The sequence below is a fragment of the Nyctibius grandis genome, chromosome 2 (genome assembly GCF_013368605.1).
Source record: "Nyctibius grandis isolate bNycGra1 chromosome 2, bNycGra1.pri, whole genome shotgun sequence".
Lineage (NCBI taxonomy): Eukaryota > Metazoa > Chordata > Aves > Nyctibiiformes > Nyctibiidae > Nyctibius > Nyctibius grandis.
The window spans coordinates 70,286,526-70,310,653 of record NC_090659.1 but is presented as its reverse complement, the minus strand read 5'-3'; positions in this window follow the sequence as shown (position 1 = coordinate 70,310,653).

Sequence of the window (24,128 nt, the reverse complement as noted above, 5' to 3'; positions counted from 1 at the left end):
AAAGAAAAATAACCAATTTGGTTATAATAACTAACAAATGCCAGCCTAGATTAGAAATTACTTATAGATAAATTAATCAGAAATATTAAAAAGATTTGATTTCCTTTATTCTTGAAAATAGCTCATTTTATGAATTTTATTACTGACTTAATTACTAAGAGATCATTACCTTTGGGTGGGCCACTGTAGTCTTTGCTTGATTTCTCTATTACATAAGCACATTATCACATGAAAGGATAAGCACAATAAAGATCCATTGCTAATATTTTTTCTTAATTATTTTTGTTTCTTCAAAGAGTTTTCCCACTTTCCAATCTTCTTCATTGCTTGTAAGGACATTATGGTCTTCCTGGCCACATTTGTTCTGCTCCCACAGTATTATCAGTAACAGGGTTCTGAAACAAACTCCTACTCTTGTGCATTGAGTGGTGTCAGGCAGAAAGGCTAAAAAGGGGGGAAAAAGGCAATAATTCTGTCAATTTTTTAAATTGCCTTTAAGATATTTTATAGCTGTCTCAATAGAAACAGTGGTATATGCAAAATGGAACAAGATTAGGAAGGAAATCCTGTACTCTATAAACTAATATTTAAAAACTAGTATGCTATTGATAATTTAGAAGACGTATGCAGTATACGTCCTTGCCTTTGATACTGTCTACCTGTGAAGGGGACATTTAACATGCAGGTCTTTCATTCCCTACAGTATTGTTGAGAATGAAAGATAAGTGAGTGTTTAAGCAAACTGACATCCAGTATGCACTCTACATACAGCTACAGCTGTACATGTACATGGAATCTGAAGCCTGGTAGTATAGCTCTCTTGCTTTATTGAGTAATGTTTCAGACAAAAAGAATGTTGTACCAATTTCCAAAGATCTCAAAATCGTAACTATTTCTATTAGAACCTAAAATCAGAAAAATCTACACAATTACTATCTATTTTTTTGCTTCACTGATATTCTGAAACCCCACACCCTATGATGTTGACAGCTATCCTAATCCTAACATTATTTTGAAGTAAGCTAGCTGTAGCAGTGTATTGAAAACAACCACAAATGGTTCTCAGGTCTCAGTTTCACTTTTCTATTTTATGGTGTTTTGATAAATTAATCTTTTCTGCTTTTTCATTGCAGAGGAAAACAAAACTGGTGTTTTCTCTAGGATATACAGTGACAACATGGAATAGTACTGAATTCCTATGCAGCTCTTCAGGCATTCTGTCTCTCTCTCTCCTATATCTCACAAAAATAAAAATGTTAGGCCTGATAACAAACAGAATTACTCTGTTTTTTATCCATCCCCATGAGCTGAAAGACAAGCCATGGGGGAAGAATTCTGCCTTGGTGGAACAGGGAGCTTTTGCCGAAACTTAGGGAAAAAAAGAAGGTTTATGATCTTTGGAAAAAGGGGCAGGCAACTCAGGAAGAGTACAAGGATGTTGTTAGGTCACGTCGAAAGAAAATTAGAAAGACAAAAGCTCAATTAGAATTCAATATAACCACTGCAGGAAAAGAGAATAAAAAGTGTTTTTGTAAATAAGTAAACAACAAAAGGAGATCAAGGGAATATCTCCATTCTTTATTAGATGAGGGGGGAAAATATTGTGACCAGGGATGAGGAAAAGGCTGAGGTGCTTAATACCTTTTTTTGCCTCAGTCTTTCACAGTAAGACCAGTTATCCTCAGGGAAACTGCCCCCCTGAGCCTGTAGACAGGGACGGGGAGCAGAATAGACCCCCTATAATTCAAGAGGAAGTAGTTAGCTACTTTCTGTGTCACTTGGATGCTCACAAGTCTATGAGACCGGACGGTATTCACCCAAGGGTACTGAGGGAGCTGGTGGAAGAGCTTGCTAAGCCGCTCTCCATTATTTATTATTAGTCCTGGCTAACTGGGGAGGTCCCAGATGACTGGAGGCTGGCCAATGTAACGCCATCCACAAGAAGGGCTGGAAGGAGGATCCCGGGAACTACAGGCCTGTCAGCCTGACCTCGATGCCTGGCAAGGTCATGGAACAAATCATCTTGAGTGCAACTACACAGCACATAGAGGACAACCAGGGGATCAGGCCTAGTCAGCATGGGTTTAGGAAAGGCAGGTCCTGCCTGACCAACCTGATCTCTTTTTATGAACAGGTGACCCACCTAGTGGATGAGGGAAAGTCTGTGGATGTAGTATACTTGGACTTCAGCAAAGCCTTTGATACTGTCTCCCATGGCATTCTCCTGGATAATCTGGCAGCCCACGGCTTGGACAGGTGCACTCTTTGCTGAGTTAAGAACTGACTGGTTGGTCGGGCCCAGAGAGCGGTGGTGAATGGTACCACATCCAGTTGGCATCCGGTCACTCATGGTGTCCCCTGGGGCTCAGTACTGGGACCAGCCCTGTTTAATACCTTTATTGATTATCTGGATGAGGGTATCGAGTGCATCCTCAGGAAATTCACGGACGACACTAAGTTGGGTGGGAGTGTTGACCTTCCTGAGGGTAGGAAGGTTCTGTAGAGGGATCTGGACAGGTTAAATAGATGGGCCGAGACCAATGGCATGAAGTTCAACAAGGCCAAGTGCCGGGTCCTACACTTTGGCCACAACAACCCCGTACAACTCTACAGGCTGGGGGAAGAGTGGTTAGAAAGTGACTCACTGGAAAAGGACCTGGGGGTATTGGCGGACAGTCAGCTGAACATGAGCCAGCAGTGTGCCCAGGTGGCCAAGAAGGCCAACAGCATCCTGGCTAGTATCAGGAATAGTGTGGGCAGCAGGACTAGAGAAGTAATTGTCCCCCTATACTCGGCATTGGTGAAGCCGTACCTTGAGTACTGTGTCCAGTTCTGGGCCCCTCACTTCAAGAAAGACATCGAGGTTCTGGAGTGAGTCCAGAGGAGGGCAACAAAGCTGGTGAAGGGTCTAGAGGGTATGTCCTATGAGGAGCAGCTGGGGGAACTGGGATTGTTTAGCCTGGAGAAAAAGAGGCTGAGGGGAGACCCTATCGCTGTCTACAACTACCTGAAAGGAGGTTGCAGTGGGGTGGGGGTCAGCCTCTTCTCCCAGGCAACTAGCAACAGGACTAGAGGACATAGCCTTAAGCTGTGCCGGGGGGGATCAGGTTAGACATTAAGAAAAATTTCTTCACAGAACGGGTTATTAGGCATTGGAATGGGCTACCCAGGGAGGTGTTGGAATTACCTTCCCTAGAGGTGTTTAAGAAAAGAGTGCATGTGGCAGTTAGTGTCATAGTCTAGTTGACACAGTGGTGTCAGGTCAAAGGTTGGACTCGATGATCCCAGAGGTCTCTTCCAACCTAGTTGGTTCTGTGATTCTGTGATCTCTTGCAGCTACGTTTTTACTGCTATAAAATTAATGGATCAGTTTGTGAAGTAAAATTAAAAAGCCATATTTACCAAATAACTGTTTCAGTAAAATTTGGTTGGATGAAATCCCACACTTCCAAGCATACTGATGAACAGTTTTACCATGAACACCATGTAAAGAAAACACTCATTTGTTTAGAAAACAGTTACCACCTTATAGCTCAATAAGTGAAAGTACTGTTTTGGAGGGGGAAATACCTTGTGTGCTGTTATATTTTGTTTTCTCTCTTTCTCTTTCTCTTTCTCTTTCTCTTTCTCTTTCTCTTTCTCTTTCTCTTTCTCTTTCTCTTTCTCTTTCTCTTTCTCTTTCTCTTTCTCTTTCTCTTTCTCTTTCTCTTTCTCTCTCTCTCTCTCTCTCTCTCTCTCTTTCTCCCTGATTTTTATGAAAAAGTATAATTGGGATATTATTAGGGGAAAAACAATGTAAGTTACATGTTTTTTTTTTTTTTTCTGAGGGGAGTTTACTTCATTAGACTAAAACAAATTCCTCACAGTTTATCACCCAGGACTGTATGGTTGAAGGCATGTGCATAGGGGTGTCTGTGTACCTTCATGTATGATCTCTTCAATGAATCATCAGTTAAAAAAATGACAAAAAACTTGTTACAAAATATTTGCACTTTTGATTTTTTTATTTCTATCCTAGATTAATAAAGTGTATGAATTATCAAGTAAAACATATTAAAACTGAAACTTAGAAACTCTTTTCGAAAGAAATGAAGTCTTCCTCTCGTGGTAGCATAAAGACATCTGTAAGAACATAGTAAGGATATTTCAGACTTTAACAAGTAAAGATCATATATTCAAGAGCAAACTTGGGTCTTCTAATTCCCAAACAGAGGGACATTTTATATTCAGTACTATCAACAATTACAAATCTAGTGTTAGTACCCATGAGGGAAAAGCTAACATTTCAATATACTCAGTGTAATTAGACAAAATTGCCTTTTACTGCAATTCATAGGGATAAATTGTTCCCTCAAATATAGACAGTAGTTTACCACACTGCTTGGTATAACTATTCTTTTTAATTTGTTGATATTAAGAGACATATGGACTGTACTGCTGAGAGAAGTCCGATGAACTTATACAAGGGGTCTGGGGCATATTTAAGGACATTAAAAGGGCAAGATATTTCAAGTAAATTCTGCAACAAAAATTTATTCAGTTTTACCTTTATCCATTGTTCTCCCCAAATGCATATTTTATCATTAACAAGTAGTAAAATATGTAGAAAATTATAAACTAAAAATCACCTTGGGGACTATACATCAAACTCTGATTCAATAAAAAATAAACAATAATCCTTTTTCAGCTGATTTGTCGAGTCAGACTGCAGATACTGCATGTCATTCCAAAAATGACATGCTACTGATTTGAGGAACTGTGCTTTGTTTTCCACTAAGCAAGGAACTTTATTCTCAAGTAAAAGATGAATATCTGAGAAAAACACAATTTATTCTTATTTATTTACAAAAAATATTGGTCAAGTTTATTTATTCAAGTGGTCCAAAGCCAACACTTCTTCAGGCTTCGGCTGAAATGTTTTTTATAACTAAGTGAGCAGGACAAGATTCTCTCTCTTCTCAAAGATATACGTCAAAAGTGAGTGTTAACATTTTGCCCCTCCTGTCTCAGTGGTGTCACCAAGGGGTGACAAAGGGATGTAAATCCATAGAGAAACAGAGTACTACAGTAAAAAGAACTCAGTAACTTAAGGCCTGATTCAGATTCTTCCTGAAATCAGTTGAAAGATGGTCTTACATATCAACTGGGAAATATGCTTCTAAAGAAGGCTAGAATGAATTGGATTAAATGCTTATAGTGGTTATTCCCAAGGGATTTTTGCTATAAATCCTCAAAACTCAGACATGATAGAATTTTCAATACTTTTGAGAAGATGTGTCAGCATCCTAAGATTTATGTTTATTGTGTTAGGAAAAAAATAAATGTCACATTTCACTTCAAAGAAAACCAAAGTTCCAATCTAGAACTTTTATGGGTAACCTAGAGACCAAGGATATGCAATTTCTGTAAAAGCAGCAAAATGTCTTACAACTAAAATTAAATGTCTACTTTTTCTTTCAAAATTTTGGACTGTGTCAAATAATAGCCTAAATATTGTATTGATTTTTCTTAACCTGTGGTATACATTTAATATCAATGCTACACCTCAGGGGTAGTTTATACTAGACTTCGTTACGTTTGTATCCATTACAAATAATGCCAGAAAAAAAACCTTGAACAAAACAAACAAATAAGCAAACAAAACACATGTCACCAAGAAAATAAATGTATGGTACGACCAAAAAAAAAGGACTGTGAATTAAGTGGAAATATGTTGCAGTATACTACTCAGAAAATAGATTTTCCAGTTATTTAAGAGATATGATCTAAAACTTCAATTAAACTTTCCCTCAGTAAGCAAAGGAAGTTAAAAAAGAATTACAGTAAAATGTTAAAGAGGAGTTGTAAAAAGGGACTTAGGTCAAATTCTTCTAAAGTACAATATCTACTATAAGTCACCTTGATTTGAAACCCTATAAAGCAGTAGAGTCAAATTATACTAATATAAAATCTTAAAAAATATTTTTCAGTAACAGCTGAAGAATAAACATTAGACATATTCAAAAAGAAAAGCTCAACCATCATTTTAATTAAAGTTCATTTTAATTAGATTTTTAAAAAATTGTTGAACATTTAATATTTATATTTTATTTGCCAAAGCTGAAGCCATTTTCCTTACTCTATACTACTCTATATTTTTGTATACTTCCTGTTAAAGTTTGGCATTGAACAGTGAAAAAGAAAACTTACCAAAAAGCACTTTTTGGTAAAAAAAAATCACCACTTTATAATTGCAAAAATTTGGGAAGTGACTTAACTTTTTGGACTAGGAAATTTATGACCATTGAACATTCTATATAATTTAGATATGGATAGGAAAAAAATACTCTTGAATATGACATATCATATTCTAGGAAGCATATGTACCAGCTCATTTATCTTAAGAAACTTGAATTTGATGTAACATATTAACTGAACATACTTTGAAGTTGTCATTTTTTAATATTCCCCAGTAATTCTTTCTTCTTCTCTCCAGCCAACCATTTTCTCCTGCCAAAAAAGATCAAGGTTTGGGTTTTACAAAGGTTACTTCATGGTGTATGCCAAAAAGCTCTGACAGTAACTGTACCCTTGCTGCTTCACCAGAATATTCTGTGTTTCCTGAATTCTTATTTTAATTTTGACCTCCCTTTCCACCTGTATTTTTCTTTCTCTTCTTTTCTGTGGTGACTACTGGCAAACCTTATCAGATGGAGACATATCAAAATCTTTCCTGTCTCCTTCTCCCTGAAATTACACTCTTTCTGATAGATTGAAGTGACTCGGCTTGTGAATATAAAAATATGTCGTCATTATTTCTTAGGAGTGGTGACAAGTGAATAAACAAGACTGAGCCATGAAGCACTCTCCATTTCCACTGTATTTATATCCAAAATGCAATCAAGAAACAGAGTATGGCATAAAAAAAGTATGATGCATGCATTATTCCCATTTTATAAGTATGGATCAGAGGTACTCATGGAATCCAAAGGAATATCTATCCTAGCAATACAAATAGTGGTAGGGGATATTCCCTGACTCAGGGACTTGATCTAAGTCAAACTTGTAGAACAGACCTTGGCCCGATCTTTGTCCATTCCTGCTAACAATTTTCCATGCAATTCCTAGGCATGGTTCAGGAGTTAGCGTGGGCCAGGGACCTTTATCAAAATGTAATATTGATGTATCTACTGATGCTGTGTATATCAACAAGTTTAGCAGTATGGGTATCAGTCATCATGTGACCACTGTCAGAGAACAGGCTCAAGGCACTTTTAATGGAGCTGGAATAATTTATGCAGTCCTCTTCCTCCTTAAACTTCTTCGGGCAGAATCTTAACACTTGCTTCACTTTAAAAATGATGCTGTAGAATAGAGGAAATAGATGTAACATTTGAATCAGCATACACAGCAAAAAGTTATCTTTAGCTCCACTATTTCTAATACAATTGATAATGTAATTTCCTTCCACAACACATGAGATTCTTAGTAAGAATTATGTAGCAATTCATATCCTTTTCCCCTGAGATAAGTCAAATACAGTGGGATGTATCTCATTTAACTTTAATTTTTATCATGCAGACATCTACATCTGAGCTTGCCAGGTAGAGATTTTATTCTGTGAATAAAAATGGGCACTTCTAGAACATGATTAATCTCATCATGACATAGGTATCTAAAATGGTTAGAAGAACTTTGTTTTGGAAGTAATATGCGTCTTCTTGAACTATACAGAGAATTTAGTTGATTAATTAAGATGCAGATATCTACATAGCTGAAACTGGAAATACCTTAGAAATAACTTTATGTTATATAAAAATATTCTGCCAGAAACCTTACCCCATATCTCTTATTTGAGTGTTTGCATTTTATAAATGTCATTTTAATTTTGATTTCTCAAAAATGAATATGAAGCCCCAGCATAACATGTTATCTTTAGCAGAGGTATCTTAGGACTAAGTGTTGCTATTTTCCAATCATGTGGTCAAATAATAAGAATTTCTATTGATCCAAAATGCTTCATTTACAACCACAACATAATTAATTAATGAAAAATGAAGTTAACATTTATAATGAGTGTGACTACGATATAAAGGATGCTTCTATTAACCAAGATTTTAATGCACCTACTGAAACATTTTTTCCCAGTAATTTTCTTTTATTGTACCACACTTGCATAAGCAAATATCCACAAATTGATGTTTAGTGAATATCAAAATATTTACAGTTGAGACATTTTTATCTTTTAACTACTGTTTTTTCAGATATGATAAGAACATGTTAATATTTCCACTAATAAAATTCTTTACTTTCTTTGTTAAACTATCATTGAAGATTTTGCATTATCCATCATTAATATTTCTTTCAAGTCTTTACACATACGTCAATTTGAAAAAGCTTCTTGTCTTTTTACTTGATCTAGGAGTTCTTTTAATCTATTCACCTTACGAGTGGCTTCTTATATTTGGATGATACTGGTGAAACACTGGAACAGCTTGCTCAGGGAGGTGGTAGATACCCCATCCCTAGAAATATTCAAGGTCACTTTGGATGGGGCTCTGAGCAACCTGATCTAGTTGAAGATGTCCCTGCGCATTGCAGAGACGGTTGGACTAGTTGACCTTTAAAGGTCCCTTCCAACCCAAACTATTCTATGATTCTGATTCTAAATTTGTAAAGACTGTCTAGAAAGAAAGACAACAGGTATATACCTATGTACACATGTAAATGACTGCTATGTCTGCCAGGAAAAAAAAGTTAAGGTCCATTAATGTTTTCCCATATTCTTACATCATCTAGGCCTGATTTTCCTTTCTGCTCATACTCATCAGGATCCTCTTGTTTGTGTTAAATAGGGTTGAAATTGCAGACAAATAGAGACTTGGTATTTTAAATGAGAGTCAGGCCTCCTCTGTCCATGTCATTGTGACAAATCTTTGTAGGAATATTATAGGTACAGAACTAGTGTTTAGTTCCATTGCTATGCACTCCTGTATCTCTGTAAGAGAGCTATCGTCAAATTCACATTATCTGGGAACTTGGGAGTTAGCAGTAGCTGACCATGCCAGTTGGAAGAGGCTTAAAACATGTGTTATGCTATTAAGTGGTATTACAACGTAACAGTAAAAGATTACAAAAAAATGTTACAGACCTTGTTACTTGGAAGCATGAATATACTGCACACATTATGCAGCCATGGTAATACAGTTTGCTAAAAGAAAGATGACGAATTGATATACGTTTAGCATGATACATTATGCAGAGGTGAATCTAGATTAATTACATTTACAAAACAAAAATAAATACAGAAAAATTAAAATATGAGCAAGAGTATTAGCAACTGTACAGTTTTTAGGATGTTCTTTTTTCTTTGTCTCATTTTGTACCTACAGTGTATTTTCCCTTCTGGGGCTGACATGGGCCCTGCAATTATCATTATTGCACTGTGGCTGCAATTAAGACAATTGACTTAAGGGCACTCCAATGTGTAATGGACAGTCAGAAAAAAATCACCATCAACAATAATAATAAAATCCTCCAGTTTAACACAAGAAACAGAAGGAGGTTCAAGTCTGAAAAATTCTTGAATCTATAAATTTTGAGATCATTCATCCCCCAATTATCTTAGAATTACAAAAAGCCATTGTTTATTCTGTTGACATTCTGGTTTAATACCACTATGAAAACTAAATTTCTTCATATTAAAAAAAATTCTCCTTGCAGGCTAGCATCCAAACCTGTTGCACTTGTAGAAAGAACAACACTCATTGCAGTGCAGTAAAACAATGTATATAGCTTTACAAATGTCAGATTTAGCCATCTGTCCAAAGTTCTGACATACCTGTCATCTTAATTATCAAGTCTTTACAAGTAACTAAAGGTAATAATGAAATCCTCTTCAGTAAAAACAAGTATCAGAACATAAACCTACCCTGTAAAATGAAAAAGGATTCTTCTATGTGTTTTTTCATTTTATTCTACATTAAAATGTGTATGTCCTCCGTATTCAGAATATAAACAGAACCTGTTTGCAATGGTAGATAGTTTTCTGTCAGCTCTGAAGCCAGAAGTGTTTTCATGGTAATTTCATAGTAGAAAGAAGAAGACGGTCTTCAAATAAATTTGATAGCATGTTCAACTCTAAGAAAACAGAAAAAAATGATATAGCAGATTAAATGCAGAAGCACAACGAAGTCCACAAATAATTCACATCATAACAGATATCAAAAAGGATAAAATCCAGTACTGAAGTTTTCTTCAAACATAAAAGGGAAAAAAGGTTCCTAGAGAGTCTGTAAGGCCAAAAGACATAAAAGAGTGCTCAGGGAACATGAGGCCATTACAGAGAAGCTAAAAAAAAATTCTTCATGTTAGTCTTACACTGTAAAAGAAACTTTATTCCCCACGGTCTAACATTTACTGGTGGAGAATTCATCAGATAGAGTAATTACGGAAGATGTCATGGAACAAACATAAAATGAAACATAACTAATTGTGGGAATCTATCAATGTTCATCAAAGAGCTCTAAGACAACTTAAGAATGTGTTCCCTAATACTGGTGTTTTTTAAGACTTCCTGAACACCTGAATGTGGAAGGTGTCAAATACCATGCCAACTGTTTAAAAATTTTCTAAGGGGAACTCTGAAGAACTACAAATTAGTAGAATACACTGTGAAGAACTGGATTAGTTAATGCCTTCATAAATGTGATTTAATTACAGAATCACAGAATCACAGAATGAGTGAATTGGTTTATTTTTAGGAAGTTTTGCCTATAAACTTATTGACATATTCTGAAAGAGTCTGCAGGCTTGTGGATAAAGATGATTCAGTTAGTCTCACTGGATTTCCCAAAGGCTCTTGACACATCCCTTCATTCAGCACTTCTAAAGAAACTAAACAGCCAAAGAATAGGAAGGAAATGGCCTCGAATGGACAAATAAGAGGGTAAAAGTCAGGAAACAGGGTAAAATAAATGGTTACTAGAGGTGAGTATAGCTCACTAATGGTCTGTGCTGGGATTTGTGCTGCTCAGCATATTCATAAATGAACCATATGTGACCAGAAAGTACAGAAAATTTGCTGATAGTATGGAGTTATCCTAGGTAGCAAGGATATACAGCCAGACCATGCAGAACTGCATAAAGACCTTCAAAAACAGAGTTTATGACATCAAGAAATTGTGCAGCAGCATGGAAAATGAATCTCAGTGTAGACAAGTATAAAGTGGTTGAAAAAAAAAAGCAAATATATAACATATGCACTCTGCACTAGAAATTACCTTAGAGGTGAGACCTTGTAGTAAAGAAAAACTGGCACCAGTTCAGTAGTGGCCAAAAAATCAAAGCAAATGTCGGAAACTGTCAGGAAAGAAATAAAAAATAAAATCCTTTTCCAGTGTAAATTCCTGTTTCAAACACATCTTGAATATGGCCATTAGGGAAGATGACCAAAGTTTCAAAACAATTTTCACATAAGGAATTAGTGGTAAAACTCCCCTGCTTGGAAAGGTGTAAGTGAGGAGGATAGGAAAGAAATCCAAATTCTAAGTCTGGTGAAGAGATAGTACAGATAGATCAACAGCTCATTCTAGTATATGAAATAAGGAACAACAAATGAGACTATTAGCATCTAAATAAAGCACTGAAAGATGATTCTTTACAGAAAAATCACTAAACACACAGAACTATGTCCCAAAGACTCACTGCAAAGATGCTTAAATTTATATCCACTCAAGGTTTAACAAGAAATGGTATCCAGATAGGGTAACTAGGTGCATAACTAAATCCATTGAGGGTAACTGAGCTGTAAATAACTCAGGTCTAGGAGGTGAATTAAGGAAACCATTGTATTTGCATGTCACGTCATGTCATTTGGTTGTTTGTGTGGCTCCTCTCACAAGATACCACACAGCTGGATTTTTCATCTAATACAGTGTAGAAGTCATTGTACTTATCTGTATTCAAACACTGCTTCCATAAATTAATGGAGGAAAAAATATTCTACAAATATAAAGTCACCACCTCTGGCTCACTAAGTCTCTGAAACAAAATTTACAAGAAGTTGAGAGAGAATGTTGTTAAATATAGTTTCATATTTGTCCTGTGCTGATGATCTTTCCTGCCTTTTCTGCTGCTCACCCCCCTAGACAGAACTCTGGTCATGGTTGATCTTTCATCTGAAAGGTCAATATAACTATTTTTATGTTTGTAAGAAATGATAGAAACATAAGATAGTCAGATAAAAAAAGGAAGAATAAATAACATTTTTATATATGTTCACAAATTCAAGGGTTTAGAAGACTCGTCACTCTTCATGGGAGACAGGAAAAAGTTGCAACTAGTGAAAAATTTTATATCCTCTGTATTTTGAGCAGTTTGCACTTTGGTATGGATTTGGATAGTCTTATGCAATGAGTAGTCATTGTGTTACTCTTACACTTCCAGACAGGCAACACAAACCTTCCTCCAAAAGAGTTTCTGTTTAAAATAAGAAGTGATTCTAGAGAGGACTTTATTAGTCTCATTTTTTCCTCCAATAGTGTTTTAAGAGATCCAATTTCAGTTTATTGTAGCCCTGAAATTTTGGGGACTAAAAATATAGAGAACAGCTACCTTTTTAAGATGGGAAAAGTGATGTCATGAGTCAGATTCAAGATATTTATCCTGGGGCAGTGTTAATTCAAAATTAAATTTAAAATTGTATATATATATATATATAAAAAAGATAAATTCAAATAAGAAGTAAAGGAAGTGTATAAAATCTGTCATTAGTGGGAAGATGTCCCTGCCTGTGGCAGGGGGGTTGGAACTAGATGATCTTTAAGGTTCCTTCCAACTCAAACCATTCTATAACTCTATGATTCTATATTTTTGTTCATGCTGGATGATATCTGAGAAGTTGCTATTGGCAGATCTTCAAACATGTTCCTTTCAAAAACTTTTATTCTTTAGTTATACCTTACTTTACATATTTGTGTAAAAGTTAAATATTTAGGCAACAGTACTGTCTATGTTCACATTTTAATTGATAGAGAAAGAGAGGGTTCTTCAGAAGGTGACTCTGAGATAAGGCACCTGAAGTAAGTGCCAAAATAGTTCCGGATGGACTGTTCCCTCTTGGCAATGAAGAAAGTCTCGATAACTGCACTGAAAGAGGTGCTCAGCATTTAAATAGTTAAAGTTAAGTAGATTAACAAGCTTTTGGGAAGGCTAGGCCTAAAGTTCATCTCTAGTCTGTGAAGTTTAAAGATACTTTAAAATTAGAACTATATGAATCTTTGTGACATAAATTATAAGCTTTTTATTCAGTCAAGAATATGCTTTACTTTATAATCATAATCCTGAGAACAATTCCCTTTATTGTTTAGTCCTGTCTCTTTCTATTACAGACAATCACCTCATAAAATGGCTTTCATCAAATCATTATTTTTTGTCTAAAAACTATTTGTATTTTCTTAAGCATACTATTTTCTTAGGGTTGCTGCTCCAGAATTTCACTTGTAACATTATTAAATAATATATTTGGGACTATGCATATACTTAGGCTTTTGTGCCCACACCGTCCTTGAATTAAATATTTATTTTAACAATGTTTGTCCCCTGGTGCATTTCTAGAGAGAAAATATATTGCCTCTGGTTGTGTCTATGTTGTTAAACACATCAATTCTATGGCATCATCCTTCTACTTATGGCCAGGAAGAATACAGAGGTGTTTGTCAACAAAATTTAGAGCAAGCTTACTCTAGAGCAGACTGGCTGCACAAAATTTATCCTTGGACTTCCATTACGACTGATATGTTGCTGCTGTGACTCTGGAAAACAGTTTTGCTATGATTTTTTTTTCATTCAGAAAGTCTAAGACTATAGTATACCCTTTTTTTTATGGTATAAAACTGAGGTGTGGTACAAAGTCTTCTGAAAGTTTTTGACAAAAAGTAGGGCAGGTCAAACAGTATCTGCTTCTGTGTTGTCCATACTGACTTTTAAGAGTGGGCACAGGAGTGAATTATCTTCAGAACAATGGTGAGGCTTTATCTTGGAAAAAGTGAATTGGACTACTTCAAACTAGAGTCAAGGAACTAAGCAGTGTGGATAGTCCAGGATCAATTGCTGGAACTTTTTCCCTGGTGTGTGCTTACTTGGGAGGATAGACAGAATCTCTGAATCTTCATGTGCTATAGTGAGTCATGTTTTGCTAGTTTCTTTTTCAAATTATTATTTTTTTTTATTTTTAAATTCTACATAGTAGCCTGTGATCCTTGGGTAGCTAAATCTGTACACTGAATCTAAGTGAAGTCTCACTGATGTCTTGACCAAAGGTATTAAGACTTCTGCTCAGGTAGAAGCATCTTGCTTACTGATTTGGAGGACCATAGTTGACCTTTTCACAGCTTTATGCCATTATTCATTTGCTATCATCCTTATAAACATACTTTATAAATATACAAGTACCTGTTTTTTCCATTCATTTCTTGCTTCCAGATGAGAAAATTCGAGCTTGTTTCCAAGACTGTGCTACAGATTCTTATTCTGAGTCTCTAAATGAATGAACTTTCACTTTGTTCTCATAAATTCCCCCTCATCTTATTACTTCACTCCCTAAGGCTCTTCATTTATTTATGTATAATATTTCACTGGTCCCCTCTATTCAAAATGACTGCCAACTTTGTGATATCATCTAATTTCATTACCTCACTTCAACTTTTGAGCCAAGGTCAGAATTGAAGATTGAGATACTGAGACTGCTTCCAATCCTCAATAAATTCCAATTATGACTCCTCCACAGTCTAGTATTTTATCTTCAATACAACAAAACAACTATTGTCATCTGACACTGTACACTCCTCTGTAAGCTCACATTATATGTTTATTTAATTCCTTGAGACTTTAATAATTTATCCTTAAATATTTGGTCTAAACCATACATAATTTAAGTACAAAAAATTTCAGAGGAATATAGATCAATTTTTATCCTCTTTGTAAGTATCAGTATTTGCCAATCACTTTTCATACTTATTCACATATAGTGTGATACATTTAATCTGTTGGTTCTCCAGAGTTCTCTAAGGGACATTATCCTGCTCTTCTGTCATCAACATGTCGTTTTGATTTTAGATGCGGTGTTTCCAATTTGCATATCATCACTGTGCATCACCAGTCCTGGTGGCTATCCCATTTGTTTTACTTATTCAATGTGACAAAAATATCAAGAAATCTTTATATATGTATATTTTTGAGTCACAGTCAAATATGTTTAGTCAGCATTTCAGACACAAATAATAGCATTGGTTCTTCTGTATGCCCTTTTTTCAAACAAAACCCCAATAGCTTATTCTGTAAATGTATAACTTGTGCAACAGTGTTCAGCCTTGAGCAAAGTTTTATGACCAAGTTAAAAACTCTGGAAAACAGGTATTTATAGTTGAAATCACAACTCAAGTTGTGTATTAGTGCATGACTGCACTATTTTAATTTAAGTCTATGTTCCTTCACAATGCCGTAACTATTTATTCCGAAGAGGAAAGGGTTATGTTCTCAAACATCTTTTCCATACAGTTAGAGGAACTGAATGGTGATGCATTTTCCACCTGAAGATAGTTTTCTGTTACATTTTAATTTCCAATATCTGAAAGAAATGGGGTCTTTTGATGTAGCCTCAGGTTGCTTCATCAGAAGAAAAATGAAAGCCCCTCAGGTCTCTAATATAAATGCTGAAAACCTAAGAAGTTATCAAGAAATATCAGGAGATAGTGAGTGAGGCATCTATTTTTAAATCCACTATGCAAATAATTCTAATACCTTCCAAATTCTAATTTCAAAATCTCTTATAAGATTTTTACCTTTATATCTTAGGCAGCTTCTGATAAAGACTACAGCACTGAACAACCAAACTTGAGTATGTTAAATTTTCAGTGCCAGATGTTGATCAGATTGTAAATAAAACTACGGTACTAGAAGCAAAATCCGTTTTACTTATCAATCACTCCCTAATAAGGATCTTTGGGTTTGATAAAAAAATTCTCTTTTCCATGTTGTGTTAGGAAGATAAATCTCTTTATTTTCCACTTTTATTTTATACCAAGATGCTGTTTTTCATATATTAGGAAATATTTGCTGCACTCTATTATACAAGATCTAATAATATATAGAGATTAATGTAAAAATGACTGTGATAATGCAAATGATAGCAAATTTTATGAGAAAATATTAAAACTAGTATGATATACTAAACCAAACTAATCAAAATATTCATAAGCTTAGCAAATTCAGTGATTAATAGTCTGCAGGATTCTAGCTTTCTATGTCACCACTTGGATTTGATGTGGTGTTACTAAGCAACAAAGGCCACTCTTCAGCAACGCTTAGATGAAGTATTTGCAGTTTTAATCAAATCAGCTGCTAAGTGAACAGTATTTTTGTTTAATCTGTTTGTCAGTGTTAGATAAACAGCATAAACAAATCGAATATATGCTAATTTATCTTATATAGCATAATTATAACAAATTTCATTTTAGTTAACGGGCTTTTCTAATGTACATCTCTGACTACATAATTTATCTTATTGTGAACATCCTTGGTAGCAGGAATAATTTCGGCAATATTTTAGTTTTACCTCCAAGCTCCAAACAGTATTTACTCAAATGTACTCAAAATGATTCTTAAAACTGTTGTATTGTTATCAAGATGAGAATATCCTACATAAAAAATTGCACTATCAATCAGAAGTATTTTTATTGTTGTTGTTATCTAATATTTAAAAAAAAAACCCCTGAATTCTCTAAGACGTACATTGTTTTTTAATTTTATCTTCTATTTCTCTCTCTAGTAGTAACAGAGAAAACTAGACAGAGTAATGAGCCAAATTATTGAAAGATCCATCAGTTCTGGTGCTTTTGTAAGTCTGTGTTGATTTAAAAGTGAAAACAGCTACCCAAAGAAAGCTTCTCTATTCCAGGAAGCATAGACTGTAAAGCAACAATTTGTATCAGCTACTAGATAATAGAGAAAAGTTTGTTTCAGATAAAGCATGATGCCTTTAAAGTTGAAAGTTCAAAGAGGTGAATGGTTTCTTTTAATCTGTATGCCACCATATGAATGGTTTTGCTGTCATATTATTCTGCGTTCTGCAGAGATAATTGCAGAATTCCCATTGAAAAAAAAAAACCAAACACCACTATATATACAGAATTTAAAGCCATATCAATTTAAATGCCTAATAGCAGAAAAGACTGAACAAGAATAGGATGACATGAAGAACAAGAAAGTTAAATGTGACATGCTGATATGTATAAGTTAGTGAAGATGGTAAATTATCTTTCTCTGTTTTTGGAAGTTATTTTTTTCCTAAATAGTAGTATAAAAAGAATAGTAATGGTAACACTGCAGTTGTTATGCTAATTTTGTAGAGAAGTTCTCATTAAAAAATTAATAAAATTCCTCTTAGTTTTTGCCCTTCTGATATATTTTAAATAACATGCATTATTTTAGGGAGAGGGGGAGAAGGGAGAGAACAAATAATCATGCCAGTTCTACTGTATTTGCATAAAGAGTTCATTTGAAATACATATGCTACTCCATGAAACACAGTCTAAGCCTTTAAAATATTGTCCTGTGAGAATATTTATGTAGCCCCTCCAGTACTATAGATGGTAAGATTGTACTTGAATACATTAGTGAATGTAATCAATTTTCTACTTAAGGGATATGTTGCTGGTTTGTATTTTTACAGGAATAATTAGGGATGTCATATGTGTCCTTATGGTTCCTGAGGTTGTGTGAAGTCAGTTATTGTAGAAGAGAGAGTCTGTTGCAGAGATATAGCAAATTAGCATGCTAAAATAAAGAAAGGTGGGGAAGGAAAGGAACAGAAATGCTAAGATCCACAAAATATTAGATTACAAAGGTACTCTAAATTAGGAGTCAAGAAACTATTTCACTCCCTAATTAATAGAGGTAAATAAATACATTTGGGGGCAAAGTAGCTCATCTTGTGTTTTGGGGGAGTGTGAGCTTGATGGTTTTTTTCTGGACATTCCCATCTCACTTCATTGAATGAAGTGCTCTGCTCAGATGATAAAAACTACAAATAATTGTTACGACCTGGTTGCAACTAGTTCATAAATCCCTTGGAGTAAATTAAGGTGAAATGACACCAAATAACTGGTATGAAATTAAGAACAATTTATTAATACAGGGAAAGTGGCATGGTCATAAGTGTCTTGGGTTTCTAAAGACACTGCAAAAAGAGAGAGAAGGAAAAGGAAAAAGAGAAAGAGGATAGAGATTATGAGAGGGAAAGAGATATCACCGCCCTTGGATCCAGTGATGTAAGTTGTTTGTAGAGTTGGTCAGGATCGGTCCTCAGGTGGTGGGCGGGAGCACACACCAGTATCCCAATGGAGAAGGTCTAAATACTTTAGGCCATTTGCATGCAAGATAGGAGAGGGTGGTAACATCCCTTTTGTCTCCCCACCTCTGCTCGCTTCTCATGCTAATTGGGATGCCTGCGCTTTGTAGTCTTATATTATTCTCGATATGAGTCGGTGATCCCCCAAGGGGTGTCTGGTGGTCGTGATTCCCCCCTAGTCGTGGTGTCCGCTGTATAACCCCGCTTCTGCACAAGTGTGGTTGATGCCTTGCAAAGTTGTTGCACATGTAAGCTGGCCCCAAGGAAAATATACCCTATGACCTCCACAGGACTTATCTCTTCCTCCAGCCAGAGTTGTAAATCACAACAATTAAGGCACAGCAAAGGTATTGTTCCATTCCCAAGGCCCTTATCTCTTGCCAGACTTCCAGGCCTTTGTAGCACCCATCCCCTCCTCCAGCCAGAGTTGTCAAACAAGTTGTTTAAGGCATACAAACTCTGTCCGTCACAATAGTGTAATGCAATTTTCTAAGTGCAGTGGAAATGAAGCTGGTATGATTTTACTGCAATAAAAAGTTTTCCAAGCTCATATTCTGAAACAATATGGACAACTTCACATGGTTTGTATGTGCACTACCTGTTAATTTAATGCATGCAGGAAATGAGTGACAAAGGAACTAATCTTGATCCCAGCAGATTTGATGAAATTTTTGTTGTTATGAGCAATTTCAGTTAGTCTCCAGGAAATACTTTGGGCTATAAATATTCCATTAGCATTGGCATTTCAATGCTTATGTCCTGGAAATATTTGTCTAGCTGTGGTCAATTAACACAAAGAAATCCTAATAAAAAAATCTTCTTCCAGCATTGAATAAATCATGTAAAAGAAAAATATTTTGCTAGTATTATAACTCCCTCTACTGGTAAAATATTATTTTCCTTATGATTAATTCCAAAAGCAGACTATAATTAAAAGGGAATGTAACGTGGTATCTCCTTTTTAAAAATATGGCCCCAGGATGGACATTCTAGGACAAAAAAGAATTAGGTCTATGTATTCTTTAAAGACTGGGTAATGCAGGAATTTCAGGCAAGGATTACTGATTTATTCAAGGGAGATTGATTCACAGGGAAAGTAGAATGATATTTGCAGTGAGGAAGTCTACTGGAATTCTCTCAGTAATTTCCTTTAAAAACAAAATACAAAATATGTAAATATGTAAGTAGCTTAAAAATGTTAATACTCTATTACAAGAAAGAAAAATAACAGGAAGTACACGTTATTCCCTGATGCCCACTAAAATGTGAAACAATTAAAGCTTGGTTAAATAATGCAAGCAGTAATGATTATTAAAAAGAAATGGCGGCTGTAAAAATAAACAATGTTCGCCCATCTGTCAAGATGATCAGAAACCTGTAAATCAGTGCAGTATTGATAATAAATATAGTAAATGTGCATTCAGTACACACGTCCACAAATACATATAGGGGAGAAACTGCAGCACAAGACCCTTCTGCTTTTCTAGAACAAAGATGAAAACATCTGTATAAATTCTGTATAAATTTTCCACCAAAAGCACTGGAAAATAAGTACCTGAAATCCTGGCTAAGGTTCTATAAGGATTTGCAGCCTAGAGCATGCTATAATAAGTAAATTTTGCTCTTGTTTTAAAGCACAGCTAGGGGAGTTAGTTAGGCCACCATCTAGCTTTTATATAATACCTTTAGGATGACAGTACTCGCTCTGGAGTCAGGAAGTCTGGTTACTTGCACACAAGTAAATCTCTTCTCCCTCCCAGAAGAGTACAGTAAAAAGCAGTAAGCATACACAAGGATGATCCAAGTTACATTTTAGCAGAATGTGTGACTTTGCAACTTTGAGTAAAGTATTTTGGTCATCACAGTGCATTTTGTGGCACAATGCTCTCTTTCTTCAGAATCTCCCTCTCTCATGGTGATGATGATATGATGGAGATGGTGGCACTGATCATTAACACATTTTTCACTGTGTGTTTTTCCAGAAAGTTATCAAAACTGAATAAAAGATTTAATAATTAACCAAAGACAGTGAAATTATTCTAAAAAAATCTTTACAAAATAATTCAGAAAGTACAAATATGCAACAGAGGGAAACACTGAGAAAAAAAAGAAGAGAACGAAATGGGGTGGGGGGGAGAGAAAGAGAGGACCAGAGGCAATAGGCACAAACTGAAACACAGGAGGTTCCATCTGAACATCAGGAAACACTTTTTACTGTGGAGGTGACCTAGCACTGGCACATGTTGCCCAGGGAGGTTGTGGAGTCTCCGTCCTTGGAGATCTTCAAAAGCCATTTGGATGTGGTACTGAGCAGCAAGCTCTAGGTGACCTTGCTTTGAGTAGGTGGGTTGACCAAGATGATCTCTGGAGGTCCCATATGGCCTCATCTATTCTGTGATTCTGTGAAAAGAAAGGGAAGAGAAAGGAAGGGGAAGAGGAAAGGGAAGGGGAAGGAGAAGATGGAAGGGAGGAAAGAAGAGAGGAAGAGAGGGAGAGAAAGAGGGAGAGAGCAAGGAAGCAAGTAAGGAAGGAAGGCAGGAAGGAAATCAAAGACTGAAAGACTGAACAAAATAGAGAGAGAAAAAAGAAATAGAGAGATGGAGAGAGAGAAAAAGTGTGAGAGAAAGAAAGAAAGAAGGGGAAAATATGCTTCTAACACAGAAAAAAGGAAAAAGAAAAAGCTATGCTGCCCCACATTTGTATGCAGATAATGGCGGTATTTAACCATGTGATCAGATGAATGTCCTTTCTAAACTGTCAGTGTCAAGGTAAATTGATTCATTGCTCATGGTGTGCACTGTCAGCATCTATTGTTATCTTTTCTTTTCTTACTTGTCATTGAGATTAATAACATCAGTGGTGCTATATGCTTGCAGCTTTCTTTCACGTGTCAGTCACTTAAGAAGTTGCTCTGCACAGGTAATTTCTCTTCCATGGATTTCTTTGTAGTACTACTTTGATTAGTTTAAACTGGCAGTAAGAGCACATTGTATCTTCTTCTGAGTACTCACATGTGTTAAATATTTCTGAAAGCTTGATGGTGTAGTCACTGAATACATGTCCACGATCAATGAAAATGTTTCATTACTTTCATTTTTACTACCTTTTGTTTGTGTGCTTTTTTTTCCTCAAACATGGAAGAATGTGGTTGGTGACTATTAGAAGACCTAAAAGAAGAAAGAATACTTTTATATGTACAACACTGAATGAATCTTTCTTTTACTTCAATAATAAAGTGCTATTAAGGAGACATAATTAGAGAAAATAAAGCCTACAATTACAGAAAATAAAGCCTACATACTATAAACTATGAAATCTTACTAGAAGTAGGGCTGGAAAAGATGATAACTGATTTTGATGCAATGGGAATCAGGTTGGAGACACTATTAATAGACTAGTCCTCCAGTTGTTAATATTTTAATTCATTATGCTGAATACAATCCAGAACTTGCTAACAAAATGTCATGATGATGTAAATTTTGAGATATTGCCAAAACAGAAGAGGACTGGAATGTTATCCAGGATGAACTATACAACCCTGTTTGAATAGTAGTCTAAAGCAAATGTGAAAAATATAGTTGTAGAAGTGCAAGATCAATAATTTAGAGCCTAAAAACCAGAATTTCGTTATCAGCTAGGAGCTCAGCAGCTGCAAATATCACTGAAGCAAAAACCTGCATGTGTGAGATTATTCACAAAGAGGAAGAATAATGTGACCCCAGATAGCAAGTTGTTTCCATTTGAGACAGAAAAATATTAAAGCCTTAGTACAAAGGACCAGTGAGTATGTGTCTGTGATACTCTGTGAAGTATTGTGTTTAATTTTGGTAGTACACCTTTAAAGAACTAGAAAATAGCATGCAATGTTGCAGAGGAAATGATCTGTGTTTTACTAAAAATAGTAGCTATGTTAACAGGTTTTGGGTTTGTTTATGATTTTTTAACCCAATGAAACTCATCAGCTAAATGTCTGTCTTGCCAGTCAGAGATAGGGGTGCAGGCAGAAGTCCATGCATCTGAGGCCAAAGAAACCTTATTTTGGCTGCTCAAGGAAGTCTTGGGGCAAAAAACCTGGTCCCCATGGGTGACCTTTAATTACCCTGATATTTGTTAGGAAAAAACCACAGCGGTGCACGACTCGTCCATCAGGTTCCTGCAGTTCATTGAGGACTGCTTCTGGCTACAGAAGCTGGACATGCCAACTAGGAACAGCACATTGCTAGATTTACTGCTCACACACTGAGAAGACTTACTTGACAACATAACTACCAATGGTAGCTCTGGATGCAGTGATCATAACACCGTGGACTTTAAGATCCTGCCTAGCACACTGAAGATCAGTAATAGGACAAAGACCCTGGATTTTGGAAGAGCCAGCTTCAATATGCTCAGACCCCAGCTGCGAGGGATTCCCTGGGAAGCATCCATGTAGGGCAAAGGAGCTTGTGAGTGCTGGGAATTATTCAAGAACAGCCTTCTGGAAGGACAAGAACAGTCCATCCCCCACAAAGGGAAAGGAATAAACCATTAACAATGATCTTCTGGATGTGCTTAAAAGCAAAAAAAGAAGCATACTAGCTATGAAAAGGTGGCCAAATCAGCACCAAGGAATACAGGAACCTTGCTAGAGCATGTAGAGATGGAGTCAGGAAGACTAAGGCTCAGCTAGAACTGAAATTGGCCAAGAAAGGTGTCCAGAAGAAGAAAATTCTTCAGATACATGAGCAATAAACAGAAGCATAGGGAAGATGTAGGCCTACTTCTAAACAGGGCAGGGAAACAAGTTACTAATGCTGATGAGGCAGAGGTTCTCAATACTTTCTTTGCCTCTGTCTTTACCACCACAGTATCAAGCAGCTATGACAACACATGTGTCAACTCACCAGCAGTGGAGAAAGGGCTAGTCTGCAGCCTCTTGCAAGGGCTCAACCTATATGAATCTATGGGCTTGGATGGAATCCACCCCAGGGTGTTAAGAGAAATGGCTGACATTGTTGCAAGGCTACTGTCTATAATCTTTGAAAAGTGGTGGAGATCAGGGGATATCCCTGATGACTGAAGGAGGGAAAATGTCACATACAACTACAAGAAGGGCCCAAAAGTGGACCCAGGAAACTACAGGCCCATTAGTCTTACTGTAGTCCCTGGGAAAGTAATGGAACAAGTCCTCCTAGAAACTATAGGAAATCAAATGAAGCAGGTGGTTGGGAAAAGCCAGCATGGATTTATCAATGGGCAAATCACGCCAGAGTAACCTGATCACCATCTAGAACAAAATGACATTGCCTGTAAAGATGGAGACAGCAGTGGATGCTGTTTACCAGGTCTTCAACAAAGCATTCGACACAGTTTCCCACACCCTTCTCCTGGACAAACTGGCAAGATACAGTTTGGATGGGTGGTCTGTGAGATGGTGTGAGAGACTGAAATGTAAAGTGATTGTCTCAAAGCTTGCTTGTGTGCACTGGTTTGACAAATAAGACAACAGAACTGTGGAACTCACAAACTTGTTGCTCCTGCTTATCAGTTGCCGACCATTATCCGGGTTGAGTGAGCAGCCCACCAAGAACATCCTGTTTACTGTAGACGATCATGCAAAGGCCAAGTGATAAGCGAGACGCAAAGCGCATGAACTGCACATGGGATGCATGCGCACGTGCAAAACTGTAACCATATTGTTGCCAAGACACCGTTGTCAAGACGACGGAACCCCCTTCCTCATCTACATGGTATAGAGGAA